At 37.4% G+C, this 21,548-nt stretch overlaps 1 long non-coding RNA gene across 1 annotated transcript in view; it reads right to left on the bottom strand.

Moving 5' to 3' along the window:
* LOC140598120 (uncharacterized) overlaps nt 1-21,452 on the bottom strand; it is a 43,585-nt gene extending 22,133 nt beyond the window's left edge. Inside the window, exon 1 of the long non-coding RNA XR_012000247.1 lies at nt 21,140-21,452. This is a non-coding gene — a long non-coding RNA (uncharacterized lncRNA). The remainder of the gene's footprint in view (nt 1-21,139) is intronic.
* Nucleotides 21,453-21,548: the final 96 nt, after the last annotated feature.

The raw sequence follows: 21,548 nt of genomic DNA, 5'->3' as shown, positions 1-21,548 counted from the left end.
ATAAAATAATAAAATGTATGTGGAGTATAAAACATCAACAAGAGAAAGGACAAAAACCATATGACCATTTCAATAGATATAGAAAAAGCAGCTGACAAAGTACAACAACGTTCATGATAAAAACCCTCAACAAAGTAGCTTTAGAGGGAATATACCTCAACATAATAAAAGCCTTATATGAAAAACACACAGGCAATATCATACTCAATGGGGAAACACTGAGAGCTTTTCCCCCAAGGTCAGTAACAAGGCAAGGCTACCCACTCTCACCACTTTTATTCAACATAGTACTGGAAGTTCTAGCTATTTCAATCAGACAACAAAAAGAAATAAAAGGCATCTAAATTGGTAAGGAAGAAGGAAAACTTTCACTATTTGCAGATGACATGAGACTATATAGAGAAAACCCTAAAGACTCCACCAACAAACTATTAGAACTGATAAATGAATTCAGTAAAGTTGCAGGGCACAAAATCAATGTACAGAAATCTGTTGCATTCAGGGACCCCTGACTGGCTCAGTTGGAGGAGCGTGTGACTCTTGATTTCAGGGTCATGAGTTCAAGACCCACTTTGGGTGTAGAGATTGCTTAAGAATAAAAAAATGTATATTAAAAAAAGAAATATGTTGCATTCCTATACACTAATAATAATGAAGCAGCAGAAAGTGAAATTAAGAAAAAAAATCCCATTTACAATTACATTCAAAACGATAAAATACCTAGGAGTAAACCTAACCAAAAAGGTGAAAGACTTGTACTCTGAAAACTATAAAACACTGATGAAAGAAATTCAAGACAATGTAAAGAAATGGAAAAACATCTCATGCTCCTGGGTTGGAAGAACAAATATTGTTAAAATGTCTATACTGCCCAAAGCAATCTCCGCCTTTAATGTAATGCTTATCAAAATACCAACAGCATTTTTCACAGAACTAGAACAAACAATCCTAAAGTTTGTATGGAACCATGAAAGACTCCGAATGGCCAAAGAAATCTTGAAAAAGGAAAACAAAACTCGAAGTATCATAATTCCAGACTTCAAGTCATATCACAAAGCTGTAGTAATCAGTTCTCTAAATACAATAGTTATTACACTGTGTAAATTTAACATTGACAATTATCTTCCATAGAACTCATATGCAAATTACATGCTGAAACATATTGATGTGTATTTAAATGCTAAAACAAAACAAAAAAAAACCCCCAAAAAACACAAGACTCAACTACCTGCTATCCAAAGAAACAAAAATCCCAGGTGTGATTATTTTTTCAATATAGGTTCCTCAATTTCTTAGGCTTTGAGTGCTTTGAATACACTCTATAGGTTTTCAGACTATTGTGATACGTGTAGTTTTCCTCAAAGAAAAAACTTTTATTGATAAGTTACCATTCTTTTTTCAATAATAACTTTACCTTGATAGAAAAAAAAGAAGGAAATGTGAACCAAAAAGATTGACATGATCTTTTTTAACAGAAAAAAAATGTATTTCATTACGTTCTGTAACAAATTATCAAGAGCATAATCCACCAAAGACATATATACATGATTTTTAAAAAAATAATAATTTTTCTAAAAATTTTGGTGACTGAAATTTCCAAATTAAGCATCACTGTTCTTTTTTTAAAAGATTTTATTTATTTATTCATGAGAGACACAGAGAGGCAGAGATATGGTAGAGGGAGAAGCAGGCTCCTTGTGGGGAGCCTGATATGAGACTCGATCCCAGGACCCCAGGATCACAACCTGAGTCAAAGGGAGATACTCAACCACTGAGCCACCTAGGGACAAACTGAGGGTTGAGCATTACTGTTCTGTTCAAAAAGATTATTTAAAATTGTGCCTCATGTACTCCATACTTAAAACAAAATATTAAAATATTTAACTTTTTAGCATACATTAAATATTCTGAGTCGTTATGGAATAAATTTGGAATATTTAAATTTTATTCATGTAATTCCTTTTATTTAAAGTTTACTTGAAAAGATTAGAGGTTGCAAAACATGTAAAGTTATTTTTTTAAATTGATACCTTGTCATAATGACTGGTCACAAAGGATTGAATTTTGTAAATATGTGATTTTAAATATGAACTGCTTTCTTTAATACTAATAATTTTGGTTTTGGGAATGGTGGCATTTGCTGAAAGATTAAATGATTACAAACTTTCTAAGCTCAAAAAAAAAACCTGTAGTAATTAAAATAGTATGGTACTGGCATGAAAACATACACATAGATCAATAGAGCAGAACAGAAAACTCAGAAATAAACCCACGAGTATACAGTCAATTAATCTTTGACAAAGGAGGAAAGAATAATGGGAAAAAGACAGTCTCTTCAACAAATGGTGTTGGGAAACTGGCCAGCTACATGCAAAAGAAGGAAACAGGACCACTTTCTTACGCCATACACACACAACAAAACCTCAAAATGGATTGAAGACTTAAATGTGAGACCTGAAACTGTAAGAATTCTAGGAGAGAGCACAGTCGATAATTTCTCTGACATTGGCTGTAGCAACAGTTTTCTAAGACATCTCCCCTGAGGCAAGGGAAATAAAAGCAAAAATAAACTATTGAGACTACATCAAAATAAATAGCTCCTACACAGTGAAGGAAACAATCAACAACACTAAAAGACAATCTACCAAATGAGAGAAGATATTTGCAAATGACATACACAATAAAGGATAGCATCCAAAATAGATACAATACCAAGAACCAAATAATCCAATTTAAAATGGGCAGAAGACATGAACAGACATTTCTCCAAAGAAGACATCCAGATGGCCAACAAACACATGAAAAGATGTTCAACATCATTTATCATCAGGGAAATGAAAATCAAAACTACAATGAGGTATCACTTCATACCTGTCAGAATGGCTAAAATAATAAAAAAAAAAACACAAGAAACAAGTGTTGGTGAGGATGTAAAGAATAGAAATCTTGGTGGGAATGTAAACTGGTGCAGCCAGTTTGTATTTACAAAAAAAAAAAAAAAAGAACTAATTCAAAGGAACACATGCACCCCTGTGTTTATTGCAGCATTATTTACAATAGCCAAACTATGGAAGCAGACCATGTGTCCATTCCATCAATTGATGATGATAGTATAAAAAAGAGGCTACACACACCAACTTTATAGAAATAGGAAGAAATATAAGAGGATACCTTAAAAAACTGTATGCCAACAAATCTAAGAGATAATATGGAAAGACACAAACTACTGAAACGGACTCAACAAAACAGAAAATCTGAATAGACTTATAACAAGTAAAAAAAAACAACTTACTATAAACTTCCCACAAAGGAAAGCCTAGGCCCAGATGGCTTCATTGGTGAATTACACATTAAAATATTAAACATTAAATATTAAACAAATATTTTTAAAATATCAAACAAATATTAAACATTTAGAGTTAATACCTATCCCTCCCAAACTTTCAAAAATAAGAAAGGATGGAATATTTTCCAATTCATTCTATGAGGCCAGGATAACCCTGATATCAAAACCAGAAAAAGAAAGATAATATAGGCCAATATCTCTTAGGAATTCAGAGGCAAAAATCCTCAAGAAAATACTAGTAACCTGAATCCAAAAACATATACAAATGATTATATATCATATACATGTGAGATTTATTCCAAGAATTCAAGGTTTAATTTATGAAATTTAACTGATGTAATATATATTAATAGGATGAAGGGTAAAAATCACATGATCATCTCAATAGACATAGAAATATTTGACAAGGGGGATCCCTGGGTGGCGCAGTGGTTTGGTGCCTGCCTTTGGCCCAGGGCGCGATCCTGGAGACCCGGGATCGAATCCCATGTCGGGCTCCCGGTGCATGGAGCCTGCTTCTCCCTCTGCCTGTGTCTCTGCCTCTCTCTCTCTCTCTGTGTGACTATCATAAATAAATAAATAAATTAAAAAAAAAAGAAATATTTGACAAAATTAATATCCTTTCATGATAAAAGCACTCAGCAACCAGGAAAAGAAGGAAATTTCTTAATATGATAAAGGACATATACCAAAAAAATCCTACAGCTAACACTATACTTAATGGTAAAACAAGGCAAGGATGTCTGCTCTTCCCACTTCTATTCAACATTTCACTAGAGGTTCTAGCCAGGGTGATTACGCATGAAAAATTAAAAAGTATTCAGATTAGGAAGGAAGAAGTAAAATTATCTCTATTTGCAGATCACATGACCTTGTGTATAACAAATCCTAAGTAAAACACACTAGAAATAGCACATGAATTCAGCAGGGCTGCAGGATAAAAGATCACTTCTATATATGAAACTCAATTATACTTGTATATATTAGAAACAAACAATCTGAAAATTAAGATAAGAAAATAATTCCATTCACATTATCAAAAAGTATAGAATAGTAAGAAATACACTTAACAAGAACAGAAATTTGTATACTTAAAACTGTAAAACATTGTTGAAAAAATTAAGTGCAATTTAAATAAGTAGAAAGATCCCATAATCATAGATCAGAAGACAATATTATGTTGTAATACTGGCTGATTACGTTGGACCTTTCTGAGTTGCTTCTTTTGTTTCCATTTGGCATATGCTATGAAAATAAAATATGATTCATTGCCACCACCACCCAAAGACAATGTTGTTAAGATGGCAATATTCTCCACATTGATCTACAGATTCAGTGAAACCACTACTAAAAATCCCAGCTGGTTATTTTTTCTTTTTTTTTTCTTTAGAGAAACGGACATGTTGATATTAAAATTCATACAGAAATTCAAGGGACCCAGAATAGCCAAAACAATCATGAAAAAGAACCAAATTGGAGAACTCACTTGATTTCAAAATTTACTATAAAAGACAGTATAGCATTGAGATAAGGATAGAAATGCATATCAATGGAATAGAACTTAGGAGTCCAAAAATAAACTCTTACATTTACAATCAATTGATTTTTGACAAGGGTGCCAAGACAATTCAATGGGAGAAAAATAGTCTTCTACAAATGGTGCTAGATAAACTACATATACACATGCAAAAAAAATTATACTCCTTCTTTGTATCACACACAAAAGTTAACTCAAAATAGATCAAATACACAAATGTAAGGAACAAAATTATAACTCATAGAAGAAAATAGGAGTAAATCTTTGTGACCTTGTATTAGGTAATGGTTTATTAGATATGACAAAACTTTAAGGGAAAACTTTAAGGGAAAAAAGAAAAACATTTATAAATTGAATTTCATCAAAATTTAACTTTTGTTCCACAAACAATATGAGTAAAACCTACAGAATAGAACTGTTATACGTAATAGTTAATAAGACAATCCAATTAAAAATGGGAAAAGGAAGGGGACCCAGGTGGCTCAATCAGTTAAGAGTCTGGCTCTTGATTTTGGATCAAGTCATGATCTCAGGGTTGTGAGACTGAGTTCTGAGTTAGGGTCTGTGCTGGTCATGGAGCCTGCTTAAGGTTCTTTGTCTCTCCCTCTCTCACTGCCCCTCCCCCATCTCTCTCTCTCTCTCTCTCTCTCTCTCTCTCTCTCTAAAAAGAGGAAAAGGATCAGAAAACACATTTCTCCAAATTTTTATGAAATCTAATTAGCACATGAAAAGAATGAAAAGATTCTCAATTTCATTTGCCATTAGGAAATGTAAAGCAAAGAAATATGGCTAAAATAAAAAAAAAGGCAATAACAGGTATTGGCAAGGATGTGAAGAAATTAGGATCCTTATCCATAACTATTGATAAGTGAAAACATATGTACACAAAACTCATATAAAAATGCTCATAGCAGTGTCATTCATAATAGCCAAAAAGTGGAAACAATCCAAATGTCCTTCACCTGACGAATGGATTAAGAAAATATAGTATGTCCACACAGTGTACTATTATTTGGCAATTAAAGGGAATGAAGTACGGACACATGCTATAACATGGATGAAACTTAAAAACATTTTACAAAATAAAAGGAACTAATCATAGTATATCATATATTCTATTATTCCATTTGCATGAAATGTTCTGGTTAGGCAAATTCAGAGATACAGAAAGTTTATTGGTTATAGAGGCTTAGGTGGGTAACGCGGGGTCAGTAAGGGGATATGGAGAGTGAAAATAAGGTACATTTTTTGAGTGTTAAAATGTTCTAAAATTAGATTGTACTGATGGTTGCACAACTCTGTGATATAATAACATCCATTGACTTGTATAATTTTTTAAATGATTTTATTTATTTATTTGAGAGAGAGAGAGAGAGCGAGAGAGAGAGAGGCAGAGACACAGGCAGAGGGAGAAGCAGGCTCCATGCTGGGAGCCTGACACGGGACTGGATCTCAGGACTCCAGGATTGCGCTCTGGGCCAAAGGCAGGCGCTAAACCGCTGAGCCACCCAGGGATCCCCGACTTGTTTACTTTTTTTTAAAGTAAAAAAAATTTATTGGAATTCAATTTGCAAACATACATACAGCATAACACCCTGTGTTCATCCCGCAAGTGCCCCCCTCAGTGCCCATCACCCAGTCACCCTCAAACCCCCACCTTTCCACTACCCTTTGTTCGTTTCCCAAAGTTAGGTGTCTCTCATATTTTGTCACCCTCACTGATATTTTCACTCATTTTCTTTCCTTTCCCCTTTATGCCCTTTCACTAATTTTTATATTCCCCAAATAAATGAGACCATATAATGTTTGTCCTTCTCCGATTGACTTATTTCACTCAGCATAACACCCTCCAGTTCCATCCACGTCAAAGCAAATGGTGGGTATTTGTCGTTTTTAATGGCTGAGTAATATTCCATTGTATACATACAGCTTTATCCATTCATCTTTCAATGGACACCGAGGCTCCTTTCACAGTTTGGCTCTTGTGGACATTGCTGCTAGAAACATCGGGGTGTAGGTGTTCCAGCATTTCACTGCATCTGTATCTTTGGGGTAAATCCCGAACAGTGCAATTGCTGGGTCATAGGGTGGCTCTATTTTTAACTCTTAACTCCTCCACACAGTTTTCCAGAGTGGCTGCACCAGTTCACATTCCCACTAACAATGCAAGAGGGTTCCCCTTTCTCCGCATCCTCTCCAACATTTGTTGTTTCCTGTCTTCTTAATTTTCACCATTCTCATGGGTGTGAGGTGGTATCTCATTGTGGTTTTGATTTGTATTTCCCTGATGGTCAGTGATACAGAGCATTTTCTCATGTACTTGTTGGCCATGTCTGCCTTCTTTGATGAAATTTCTGTTCATGTCTTTTGTCCATTTCATGATTGGATTGTTTGTTTCTTTGCTGTTGAGTTTAATAAGTTCTTTATAGATAAAGGATACTAGCCCTTTATCTGATAGGTCATTTGCAAATATCTTCTCCCATTCTGTAGGTTGTCTTTTAGTTTTGTTGACTGTTTCTTTTGCTCTGCAGAAGCTTTTTATCTTGATGAAGTACCAATAATTCATTTTTGCTTTTGTTTCTCTTGCCTTCATGGATGTATCTTGCAAGAAGTTACTGTGGCCAAGTTCAAAAAGGGTGTTGTGTATGTTCTACTCTAGGATTTTGATGGATTCTTGTCTCTGATTTAGATCTTTCATCCATTTTGAGTTTATCTTTGTGTATGGTGTAAGAGAGTGGTCCAGTTTCATTCTTCTGCATGTGGCTGTCCAATTTTCCCAGCACCATTTATTGAAAAGACTGTCTTTTTTTCCAGTGGACAGTCTTTCCTGCTTTGTTGAATATTAGTTGACCATAGAGTTGAGAATACACTTCTGGGTTCTCTATTCTGTTCCATTGATCTATGTGTGTGTTTTTGTGCCAGTACCACACTGTCTTGATGACCACAGCTTTTAGTACAACCTGAAATCTGGCATTGTGATGCCCCCAGCTATGGTTTTCTTTTTTAATATTCCCTTGGCTATTCGGGGTCTTTTCTGATTCCACACAAATCTTAAGATGATTTGTTCCAATTCTCTGAAGAAAGTCCATGGTATTTTGATAGGGATTGCATTAAATGTGTAAATTGCCCTGGGTAACATTGACATTTTCACAATATTAATTCTTCCAATCCATGAGCATGGATTTTTTTACATCTCTTTGTGTCTTCCTCAATTTCTCTCAGAAGTGTTCTGTAGTTCTTAGGGTATAGATCCTTTACCTCTTTGGTTAGGTTTATTCCTAGGTATCTTATGCTGTTGGGTGCCATTGTAAATGGGATTAACTCCTTAATTTCTCTTTCTTCAGTCTCATTGTTAGTGTAGAGAAATGCCACTGATTTTTGGGCATTGATTTTGTATCCTGCCACACTGCCGAATTGCTGAATGAGTTCTAGCAATTTTGGGGTGGAGTCTTTTGGGTTTCTACGTACAGTATCATGTCATCTGTGAAGAGGGAGAGTTTGACTTCTTCTTTGCCAATCTGAATGCCTTTTATTTCTTTTTGTTGCCTTATTGCTGAGGCAAGCACTTGACTTGTATACTTTAAATGGTGAATGGTAGGATATGTGAGTTATATTTCTACAAAGCTATTTTTAAAAAAGACTTCATTAAGAAAATATAAATGAAAGCTACAGATTGGGAAATGTTATTTACAAAATACAATCTGATGAAAGGACTTGTATCCTAAACTAATAAAGAACTCTTACAATATTGGGAACACAACTCAATTTTTAAAAATGGGGAAAAGATTTGAAAAAACACCTCACTAAAGTAGTTTTATAACATGCATATTCAAATAAACACATGAAAAGTTGTTCAATCAACATGGCTACTCATCAGGGAAATATAAGGTAAAACTACCATGAGCTATTGTTACCCATCCATTAGAAGGGCTAAAACTAAAATAAGAACATCTGACAATATACAGTGTCTATGAGGATGTAGAACAACTGTATTTCTCATACATTTCTATTGGGAATGCAAAAAGCACAGCTAGTTTGCATACTAGTCCTGCAGTTCTTAAAAAGTTAAACATACATGTACCACACAATTCAGTATCCTACTCTTTGGTGTTTACTCAAGAAAAAGAAAAACATGTTCTACAAAGTTTTTTCCATGGATGTCTTTAGCAACTTTATTCATAATAGCCCAAACTGGAAGAAACTCAAGTGTTCATGAACAGGTGAATGGATAAACAGACCATCCTATATTCATTCAATGGAATACTGCTCAGCAACAAAAAGGAATAAACTATTGATGCTCCCAACAATATTAATGAATCTCAAGCGACTTATGTCAAGTGAAAGAAGACAGACAAAATAGACTACATATTCTAGGATTCCATTCACATGAAAATCTAGAAAAGGCAAACTGCAATGAAGGAAAACCAGATCAATAAATGTCTAGTATTTGGGCTAGAGGTAGAGGAAAAGATTAAATGTAATGGGCCATGAAGGAAATTTTTGGTTCCTTTTCTTCAGATTGTTGTGTGATTATATAGTGGTATAAATTTATCATGAATCATTGATTTACACAATGACAAGGGATAAATTTTACTGAATGTAAATTATACCTCAATAAAGAATAAAGTTTTTAGAAAAAATCAAAGAAATGTGGGGTTTCTGGTAGTAGGGAATTGCTATAGGTTGAATGTTTGCTTTTCCCCTAAAATTCATATGTTGAAATCTAATTCCCACTGTGATGATGGTAGGAGGCAGAGCCTTGGGGAGGTGCTCAGGTCAGGAAGGTAGACTTCCTATTAATGGGAGTAGTACTTTTACAAAAGATAACCAGGAGGGCTCCCTTGCCCCTTCTTCCATGAAAGGACACAGTGAAGAGAACCAGGAACTGGACTCCCACCAAATACTGGATCTGCTGGTACCTTGATCTTAGACTTCCCAGCTTCTAGGAATTTAAGAAATAATTTTATGTTACTTGTAAAGCTGTTCAGTCCATGGAATTTTGTTATAACAGCCCAAGTGAATGAAAAAAAGAAATTAAGAAGGGATTATTGGTAGTAACAAAGTGAAATCCATTGATGTTAGCCAATCCTTATGTGAGGCATAAAAAGACTGAAGTCAAGATCCCTAACTCCCAGAACAGAGACTTAGCCACTATATCACATTCTCAGTTCTTTTTGGTGTGTGCAATATTATTGTATATAAATCCAAAGCATTTTGAAAAAGAGTGAAACATTAATAAGTTTCAAAATCAAATACATTGAGCTTCTGACATGATTACTAGCCAGTAATCTCAGAGGAGGATCATACTCTAGGATTAGTCTGGGTTAAGTGAACCCTGACACAAAGATCTGAGGGCAAGAAATCTATTTGGGATATTTTCTATGTGGATAAAAGCATTAATACACCAGGACTAAGATTGCTATCCTGAGGCCCACTTGCAAGGTTGGAACTTGGCGGGCTTCAGGAAGTTTGAATTTTGAGAGAGTTCCCAAAACCCTTATAAGAATAGCTCACTGGGGACACCTAGGTGGCTCAGTGGTTGAGCGTCTGCCTTTGGCTCAGGGCATGATCTCGGGATCCAGGATGGAGTCCCACATCAGGCTCCTTGCATGGAGCCTGCTTCTCCCTCTACCTGTGTCTCTGCTTCTCTCTCCGTGTGTCTCTCATGAATAAATAAATAAACTCCTAAAAAAAAAAAAAAAAAAAAAAGAATGGCCCACTGTGCCTAAACTGCATGCAAACAATGTGGTTTGTGCTAAACATCCATTTTTCTTTTTGGATTTGGGCACCTGCCAAGCAGAGGGTGCCTGCCTATAGGACCAACTCTTATTAAAGACTTTGGGCATTGAGTCTCTAATGAGATTCCCTAGTAAACAGCTTTTCAAACATGTCACAACTTGCTGCTGTGGGAATAAACAACGTCTTATGTGATTTACTGGAGAAGAAATTTTGAAAGCTCATTTCTAGTTTCCTTTGGGTTTTATCCTGTGCACCTTTTCTTTTTGCTTTTTGTCCTTCAGCTGTAATAAATCATATCCATGAATATGACTATATACTCAGTTGTGTGAATCCTCTTAGTAAATCACTGAACCTAGGGGCAGGGAGTCTTGAAGATCCCCAGCAGAGGTGATCCCAGAAGACATGAAGAAAGGAAGGAATGATGGCCCTTAAAAGGATATATTATTAAATAAGTTGCCAGAACAGGCAATCAGGACAAAATTTTTCCTGGGGAACATGCACTTCAGAGTTATCCACTCAAGTGGCAAGAGGGATGTGATATTTAATTAACAGTTGGTATTAATTGTCTGGAACCTTTAGCCCACCCTGTGTAGAGGCCCAGTGGACCCTGGGGGCCATAGCCAGCCCTGAAGCAAAGAGGTGAAGCTGGAGGTTGGATGTGCTTGTATGGAAATTATACATGCCTGTGGAGGATATGGTGGGACACTTCTCCCAGTCTCTACAAGGCATGAAATAAAACATGAACATAGAACTACTGTCCAGTCATTTCACATGCTACCCATTGCCTTCCCTAGGGTGAAATACTTGCACCTTATTCCCCCTAGAGAACCCTTGCCTTCCAGGAGAGTCCTTTTTAAGCTGCAGTCTGGCCCAGGGCAGCGAGAGCTCCAGGGAGAATCTGCCTTATCCATAAAAGACAGAAATAAGGTCTTTACTCTCCCCCTGCTTTCAAGTCCCGGTCACAGGAAGCCCTGCCAGGGTTTACTGTTTTCTTTTGTTTTACCTCTTTACTAGCCCAGACTAATTAGTAGGATCAAGAGTAGGCTTCCTCTCCCATAGGACGGGCACCCAGTGTGAGCCTCTAGCTCTCTCTCCTCAGGACAGAGGCTCCTTCATCAGGCTGCATTACTGAGGGATACTCTAGCTGGGTATAGTGTAGGCTCATCTACCCTGCCAGCTCTTGGTAGACTGTCTATATTCCCCAGAACTTCTGGCTTACTTACAGTTTCCTCTTTCTTTCTTTTTACTTCCACAGCTAGAAACCCACCGTTCATTTAAATATTTTTTTAAATCCCAGTTTAATTAACAGTTATATTAGGTTCAGATGTACAATATAATTTTTCAACAATTCTATGTATTTCTCAGTGTTCATCAAAGTAAGTGTACTCTCGATCTGTTTCAAGTGTACTCCTTTGTCTTTTCCATCAGTTCCTCCACCTACCTCTCCTCTGGCAACCACCAGTTTCTTCTCTGTATTTAAGAAGTCTGTTTCTTTATCTTTTGTTTAAACTTTGTTCATTTGTTTTGTTTCTTTAATTTCCACATATAAATGAAGTTATGTGGTATTTCTCTGACTTATTTCATTTATCATTGTACTCTCCAGTCCATCCATGTTGCAAACGGCAAGATTTCATTCTTTTTTTATGGTTGAATAATATTTGATTGTATAACACATCTTCTTTCTTCATTTATTTTGTAGATGGACACTTGGCTTGTTTTTTATTTGGCTACTGTAAATAATGCTGCAATAAACATGGGGGTGCATGTCTTTTTGAATTAGTGTTTTCATTTTCTTTTAAAATTTTATTTAAATTCTAGTGTTTTCATTTTCTTTGGGTAAATATCCAGTAGTGGAATTACTGGGTCGTGTAATAATTCTATTTTTAATTTTTTGAGAAAACTCCATACTGTTTTCCACAGTGGTTGTACCAGTTTGCATTCCCATCAATAGTGCATGAGGGCTCCTTTTCCTTACCACATCTTCACCAAGATTTGTTATTTCTTGTGTTTTTGATTCAGGCATTCTGACAGGAGTAAAATGTTATTTCATTGTGTTTTTTTTTTACTTTTTTTTTATGATAGGCACACAGTGGGAGAGAGAGAGAGGCAGAGACACAGGCAGAGGGAGAAGCAGGCTCCATGCACCGGGAGCCCCACGCGGGATTCGATCCTGGGTCTCCAGGATCGCGCCCTGGGCCAAAGGCAGGTGCTAAACCACTGTGCCACCCAGGGATCCCATTTCATTGTGTTTTAATTTGCATTTCTCTGATGATGACTAGAAATTCATCATTTATAACATGGGGATAATAAAAGTATCTATCTCACAGGGTTGTGAGAATTATGTCAGATAAAACCAGAGAAGTGCTTAAAACTGCTTGGAATACAGTAAGAAGTTGATATTATTATGTATGTATAAATAGTTGGTAGATATATATTTATTAGGAAAAAATGGAATGCCCAGATTGCTTCAACCTGCTCGTTGAAATGCATCAGGAGACTAGAAAGGCAGTAGATTCTTCAGGAACACTTAGCTGATTTTCAATTTCAGCTTCTGAAAAATTTCAAAAGTTCTAGGCACAATACTATTCCTCTCAAACAGTTGTGAATGATTTACCAGCTCAACTCCTAAATTCAAGGTTGCTAGGTAGACTTAGTGAAATTCTTGTTCAAGAAATGGAATGTAATAAAATGACAATTCTTATAAGCTCCGCGTCAGCTTCTACTACCCATACAGTTTAATCTTACCTTTAAAAAAATAGCTCAATACTTGCAGAGCAGACATGAAAAACCCTCCTTCTATAACTGCTTGTGAGGAGAATAGAGAAGCCATGGCCAGAAACATGGAAGGCTCAAATCAGAAACATACAGACGCCACAGGGCCTCGCACACACAATGAGATGAGCCAGTCCTGTGGCCACAGACGATTAGCAACAGACATTTAGCAAGCACAGTAGAAATAAGAGGATAATCCTGGGAATTCGTTTGTGACACTGCATTTCAGGTGACCTTGCGACGAGAGTATAACCAAGAACACAGGACAGTCCAGCAACTGGAACAAAGGCTGTGTAAGACCCCAAAGGGACTGAGCCAGCAGGTGACAATGTGTAGCAGAACTTCCACAGTGCAAAGAAAGAAATTCAGAATGGAGATGATTCCTTAGCTACACTTGACTGAAGGTTATCGTAAGGAGTGATTTAACTGTTGGTATCAAAACTCAGTGTGTATCATGTTTATTGATCATGGTTATGTTTAATGAATATTGTGCTTATTCTAGAATGGGAGTTTGGCTATTCTCAACTAACCTTTTGTAGGATTTATTAAAACTTTTAGGACCTTTTTTGATATACCCTATTTTGATGTACCCTACTCCTTTGTTCTCATTTTTCTGCTGGGACTCTACTGATAAAATATTCAAAAATACAATCTATATGCCATTTAATTATTTTGATAACAAACATGCCTGATACTGAAGATAAATAACACAGCTCTAATCTGTGAACTCAACCTTCTTTTTGATTTGAAAATTACCTACTTTTTGAAGTAATGAATATTCAAGATCTACAGTTTAATACTCTTAAGTTTGCTAAGATCTCTGTCTCCCTTTAGTCCACAAGGTAATCAATGCAAGGATTCTCTGGTCCTTAAGATCATCCTTGCCAATTTTTCTTAATCCAAAAATGCCTTAGGAATTCATGTCAGGATCAATTTTATGAAGGTAAGCTAAGACATTGTCATTTTATGTTTGGAGACTGTAGTAAGTGAAAAAGACATTGTCCTTGGCTGGAGAGGGGTCTGTTGAGTACAGGTAAGGACACCCTCTAGTTTTTCTGGATCTGTGTAGGTCATTTCATCAGGGACAGAAATGCTGTTTAGTTCTCATTGCCCATAACTTTTGTCTTGAACTTAGCTAACCTTTGTTATCAGATCAAAACTACCACATGCTGTTTAAATCAGAATATGCTAAATTGTTATTCTTTAGCCCTTCAGAAAGCTCTTTCCTGCTAAGCATATTAGTCTTGGGTTTTTTATTATTTTTATTTTTTAAAGATTTTACTTATTTATTCATGAGAGAGAGAGAGAGAGAGAGAGAGAGAGAGAGAGAGGGAGGTAGAGACATAGGCAGAAAGAGAAGCAGGCTCCATGCAGGGAGCCCGATGCAGAACTCTAGCCTGGGACTCCGGGATCATGCCCTGGGCCAAAGGCAGGCGCTCAACCGCTGAGCCACCCAGACGTTCCAGGTCTTGGGTTTTTTAAAAAAGACTTATCCTTTGGAAAGTCTTTTGCCTAGTTTACCTAGTGAACATAGGCGGTGGATTTTTAAAGAGTTATTGTCCTAAGATATATGAACTGAGAGGGCTGTACTAGAATCTACCTTTTAAAGTAGCACTAGAGTGACCTCCACTGGCCAAACAGCTTTATTGGCTTATGTGAGAGAGAGCTTACCTCTGATATAACAAAGAAAGAGCATCTGGAGACAGATGTTCTAAATAGCTGAATATGCCAATCCAAATGCCAATGATTTCTGTCTTTAAAAATTTATATCCACTATTGTAAACATTTCTTTGTCATTTTTTATAAATCTATGCTGCATATGCCAGTCTAAATAGGCAAAATCTCAAAAGCTTGACAATGCAGTCTCTCGGTGAGGCTGTGGGAAACAGATATTTTCACAGCAAAAAGTATTACAACCCCTCTAAAAGGAAATTTGGAATACCTAACAAAACCATATATGCATCCTTTAACTCAGCAATTGCATGTCAGCCTGATCAGAAACTTCCAGCAATATAAAAATACATATGCGAAGATTATTCAATGCAACATGATTTGTAATTGCAAAATATTGAATGCTTAATAAATGCCCAAATATAGGAAAGTGGTTGAATAAACTATAGTACATGTATAACACATAGTATTACACAGGTATGAAAAAAGAATAAGTAAGATCTATAAGAAGGGATATGGAGGATTTTTCAGGATATGTTGTTAGAAACAACTTTTAATAATTGACATCTGTATTAATGTTGTTTTTCGACCTAATCCAGGAGATAGTTTGAACTTTAGTACTAGAAATTTGTGCTGACTCAGGGATCACAGAGATAGGTGAGGAAGGCATTTTAAGTCTTTGTCTTCCCTGGGCCAGCCCTGTGGAAATATTCACTAATGGATTCTATGTGTAGCGGGTCAGTTCTCTCAATAGAGGGAGAGGTAGATATATACAAACATTCATAGGGATCCAAAACAGATAATTAATTGTGTTTACGTTTAGATGTCTGAATTGAATCACACATTGACTCTGCCATGTTGCAGTATTTACAGACAAATTATGCTTGAATATAGATGCAACAGGTGGACCAGAGTCCAGTGAGTTTGTTGACTCCAAGATTTTACAATGATCTGTTTGATGTAGGTGTGTGTTGATTTAAATTTCAAGCTTAGAGTGGAGAAGACCTTGTTACTTCCCAAATGATAAAACCTGCCCCGCATCTGCAGTGGTGTGCTCACATTTCCCTTTCTGTTGTCATTCGTCCCACGGGCTGGTTATTTTAATTTTTTCTCATCCTTTTATTTTTCTTCTCACTTTAAATTTCAGAGGTTATCTTTGTTGTACAGCTTTGTTATATTCATGACTTTATAGATTTGCTTGTTCTGTTAAGCTGTGGGTTCCTTGATACATGCACCTGCGCGTAGGAACTGGGCACTGAAAAGGTTGCCCACACTTATCCCTGGAATGAGCATGTGCCTTTCAGCCTAAGAGGTCTCTCCTGTGCTGTCTACTGACAAAGCTTCACTTTGTGCCAGGGGCAAAGGAAAAACATTTAAATTATCACAGACCAGGTGAAAAGAACAAGCTACGGCAGTAACCACAAATCTGTGTTAAGGCATGTCTATATACACTTCCTGTGGCTGTTCCTCCGATAGCTTTATTTTTTCTTTTTTTCATTCTCTTTCTCTTCTTCAGTATGTTATTCATAAGTACGTGCACAAGTCCATGAGACAGACTTCCATAACCATGATAGATGAATACATAAATGTACAGGTAGAGGTAGGCATATGGATGACTACATAGCTGGACACATAAAGAGAAAAATAGAAATAAACTGAGAGAGATATATATACATAGATTAAAAACTATCATAGTAAGACAAACATATCTTTATTAAAAACTGAAGTCTGAAGGGCATAAATATAGTCACTGGCAATAGAAATTTAGGAAAATTTGAGATGGCATTTCATCTTGGGCATGGTACCTATCTTTGTTTCCAATTTACCAGCCTTTCTCCTCAACCTGACATCCCAATTTCATATCTTTGGAGGCAGGCCCCTTCTCTTTAATTAGTCTTCAAAACAGATAATAAGGATGTGCCAATCTGGGGGTCTGCATATGAATAGAAACAAATGTATTTACTCTTATACTTTACACTCATACACATTTTGGTTCTAAGTGTCTCACTGAGACCCAAGGGCCAGCAGCTCTGACCACTGAGGTGTAAGAGCTCTCTTTCCCAGTACCTACTTTTCCCAATAAGAAATCTCTTGCATCTCTTTAGGAGCATGCTCATATTTACTTTCTCAAGCCTTTTTTTCCAAGGGGCTGGTTTTGGTGGTGTTAATTTTTTCTTTTCTTTTCATCCTCATCTTGTAATTCTTTATTCTGTATCTCTTTATTTTTGTTTTGTCATATTGCCTCATATATTTCCAATAGGTCTATACTTTTTGTATTTTTAATAATTTTTTTCATTCAGTGGAATAGTCATATATATTAACATAATATCTTTTGCAATCTCTTTCCTTCTTTTAACCAGTTCTTTCAAGTAGGTCATACAGCAATTTATGGTCTATTTTTTGTTTATTCACTAATTTGTATTGAAACCCCAGTGAATTATTTATTCTGTTTCTTCAGGACTCAAATTTGCCATAAACAAATGAGGAAAACAACAGAATTACTCTATTGGAGGTGAATATAATAAATCTAAATGGTTCTTAGGCATTTTTCTATATAATAAAAAGCCTCATTTACTGAGCATGCAAACATTCTTTTAGATCTTTATAAAAAAAAGTTTGGCCATAGAGGATCAGATCCATAAAGACTGCTCTTTGGCTTTAATTATTTTAGATGCAAAACTTCATATTTAGAAAACATTAAGACTAGTTTTATTTATTTATTTCTCACTATCATTCATATTTTTTCCATATGAAGACATTAAATTAACATTCTTAAAAATCTCACAATCACCTTGGCAACCCAATAAGTATGCAGGTCAAAAATATGATTTTTGCTGATGGAAAAATTAAGGTGCAGAAATGTGCAATGAGTCCAAGTCATATACTAAGTATCTTTTCTTATTGAAAAATCACTTCTATTTCAATCAGCTTTTAAATCATGTCTAATAAAAACATCATTTCAACTTTATGTCACGCTACTTAATTCTTTATAAAAGAGTGAATTTTATATTCTGGGCAAAGGAAGCAGATATTCAAGTGGATTTCGAAATATTGCAAACATATTTTTGAGAGAAATGTTAAGGAATAAAAAATAGCATTACCTGAGTCCCAGAGTTGAGAGTTGAGGGAAGAGCTTTCTCCACATTGGAGACAGTCAAAGGCAAGGTATCAGGCAAAATATATGGAAGAAACAGATTCTCAGATCATGATGGTAATGTTAAAAAATTCCCCCCAAAACAAAACAATGAAAAAACTAAAGGAGACAGTTAAAAGAATGATTACTATATGAATTAGCCAATGCACCCCAGAACTCCTAGTGGGTACCTTCCCATTTTCTGGGCTACCAGTTTTGCCAATTCAATTCTGAAATATAAGGGTAATCTCATCCTACACTATTTAGTCCCATGATTTAAATCAATCTAGTTATTTTTACCAGACTTCCAAAGCTTTCCTTTGCACATCTTCCATATAGAATTGGATGACGCTGGTATGGCAGTTCATGTGCTTTTGTATCCCTTTCTGAGTCTTTGTATGTGGTAGTATTTTTGTGTTTTGCCTTAACTACTTTAATCCCTTCCCCTGGCCCCTGGCCCCTGAATCTTCTACATTCTTAGAGATCAAGCTCACTTATTACTGTGTCTGGGATCCCAAGCAGAACCAGATACTCCTCACTCTTGCCCCACATTAGAAAACTCAAACTGCTAGTGTGGGGGTGTGGGGAGGTGGGGTGGATGTGGGCCACAGAGGGAAAGAAGGCACTGAAGAGGACTAATGAGGTTTTCAGCCTGGCTTCCGCATAGGATGGAAATACGAGGAATGTTCTAAGCCACCCAGCCCTCTGGAGGAGTGGTAGATAGTAAAGGCATGTGAAAGCTGAATCTAGACTAACTTAAGGTTTTCAAGAGAACCTTAGTCTCTTTTCTATGGGCTAACTTTGCTTCAGAGGCTGTAGACATCGTCACACCAATGAAAGTGGCTGGTCAATCTAACTATGTTGCGTCCCAGGTAATAGTCTATACCTATGCCCTCATTCTTATTTTTCCATGACATGGTAATTATAAAGTCAATCTGCTTGACTATCGATAGGTCATACCATAATAGGACTCACAAAAAGTTGAAAGACTAGTACAAAGGTTTTCCATATGTCTGGAACCCAGATCCCCTAAATGTTAACATTTCACCACATCGTTTTCTCTCTCTGTATACATATATACACGTATGTATGTGTGTAAGCCATATACACAATTTAAAATTTTCTAGCAGCCACATTAAAAGCAGGTAAAATTAATTGTAATATCTTGTTTGACCCAATATATGTATGGTATCATTTTAACATGCGATCGGGATAAAAATTAACATCATATTTTCTTTTCTGTCATACAAAATTTTTGAAATCTGGCATGTATTTTATACGTATAAAATACGTACAGTACATCTCAATTAGTAGCCACACTTCAAGCGCTCAATAGCCACGCACAGGGATGGCTACCTAATGGACAGCAGAAATACTGATGATCTTTCAAGCTATGGGACCAGAGGAGTAAAAGAGAGCCCAGGACTGGGTCTTGGAGCACTTGAACATTAAGGATGCAAATCAAAACAAAAAAAAAAGAGGAGCTGATAAATGAAACAGCAAGTGACAGGCTAGTGACTAGGAGGAAAACAAGGCAAACATAGTGTCAAGTGGCCATAAAGGAGGAGACTGTCAACTGCATCAACTGAGGAGGAGAAGTAAAACGAGGACAGAGAAGTGATCTCTGTAATTGGGAAAATGCAATTGTTAGACATCTTGGCGAAACTGTTTCATGGGACTGGGTGCTGCTCTTTTAGAACTGAAGAGAGAAGAGGAGGTGCAAAGCGGAGACCTCATGTGCGGACATTTCAAAGGCCACAAGCTCCAAACTAATCAGTCTCCTCTGACGCTCTCCCCGCCTCTCCTCCTATACTCTGACCTCTGTTTGAGGCCTATGCTAGATACCTGGGAAACACTGACTCCATTTCCTTCAGACCTTGTATGCCATTCACAAAGACATCCTGTTTCACCTCCTAAATACTTGCTGTCTCCTTTGCTGTCTCCTTTGCTCCATCCACATTTCCTCTTGCAGGCCCTTGCCACCTCTAATCTTCCTGATACCTAGTACTCCTCGCTGTAATTAGATCCCTAGGACCGTCACCCTCAAAATCCTTTTTGTTTTTTTTTTTAATTTTTATTTATGAGAGAGAGAGAGAGAGAGAGAGAGAGAGGCAGAGACATAGGCAGAGGGAGAAGCAGGCTCCATGCACCGGGAGCCCGACGTGGGATTCGATCCCGGGTCTCCAGGATCGCGCCCTGGGCCAAAGGCAGGCGCCAAACCGCTGCGCCACCCAGGGATCCCCTCAAAAATCCTTTTTGTAAAGCCTTGAGACACGCAGAAAGGTGGGTCGAGAAGGGGTTGGGGATCGGGTGGTGCCGCCAGATTGAATTTGTAAAAACACAAATCGTGTATTCTTGCCATTCTGCTAAAAAAAAAAAAAAAAAAAAAAAAAAAAACCTTGCATGGCTCTTTGTGGAACAGCTTTAGTGTTGCTACTCTTGGATTCCTTCTCTCAGTCCCAAATACACACACACACACACACACACACACACACACACACACACCCAGTTCTGGTTCATGCTAGCATTTTTATTATCCCTTCTACCCACCCCTCCCCCTCCTTCCAGTAACCCATCCCCTGAAACAGGCAGCACGACCGGCTCATTTTCACTAATTCTTTTTTTTTTTTTTTTTTTTAAGATTTTATTTATTTATTCATGAGAGAGAGAGAGAGGCAGAGGGAGAAGCAGCCTCCCTGCAGGGAGCCCGACGTGGGACTCGATCCCGAGTCTCCACGATCAGGCCCTGGGCTGCAGGCGGCGCTAAACCGCTGAGCACCCGGGCTGCCCTCATTTTCAGTCATTCTTAGTTAGACCCTAAGTTCAAGCACCTTCAGCATTTCCCACCTTCTTTGTGGCCACTTTCTCCAAAGCTAGTTAAACCGTGCACCTATTCTCCCTTCCCAAATGCCCTGCCCTTTCGGTAAAATCCAGTGCTTACTTAAAAATGCCACTGTCGGGATCCCTGGGTGGTGCAGCGGTTTAGCGCCTTCCTTTGGCCCAGGGCGCGATCCTGGAGACCCGGGATCGAATCCCACGTCGAGCTCCCGGTGCATGGAGCCTGCTTCTCCCTCTGCCTGTCTCTCTCTTTCTCTCTCTGTGACTATCATAAATAATAAATTTAAAAAAAAGTGTGAGTGTTAACAGCTGTCAGAGGCCGCGAGAAGGAGGGCGCGTCTTTCCGCGTCTCCAGGCCACGCCCGGGAGGCCCGCACTTTCCCCGGGCGCCGCAACGACAGCAGGGCGGGAGCCCACGGGGGAGGCACCGCGACAGTCCCCGGGGGCGGCGGACGGCGACGCCCCGCCCCCTCCTCTCCCCCCGCCCCGGCAGGCTCCGCCGACCACGTGAC

Source organism: Vulpes vulpes, chromosome 3, assembly GCF_048418805.1.
Source record: "Vulpes vulpes isolate BD-2025 chromosome 3, VulVul3, whole genome shotgun sequence".
Lineage (NCBI taxonomy): Eukaryota > Metazoa > Chordata > Mammalia > Carnivora > Canidae > Vulpes > Vulpes vulpes.
Note: the sequence above shows the minus strand (reverse complement) of the source record. Positions and strands in the feature narration are given on the sequence as shown.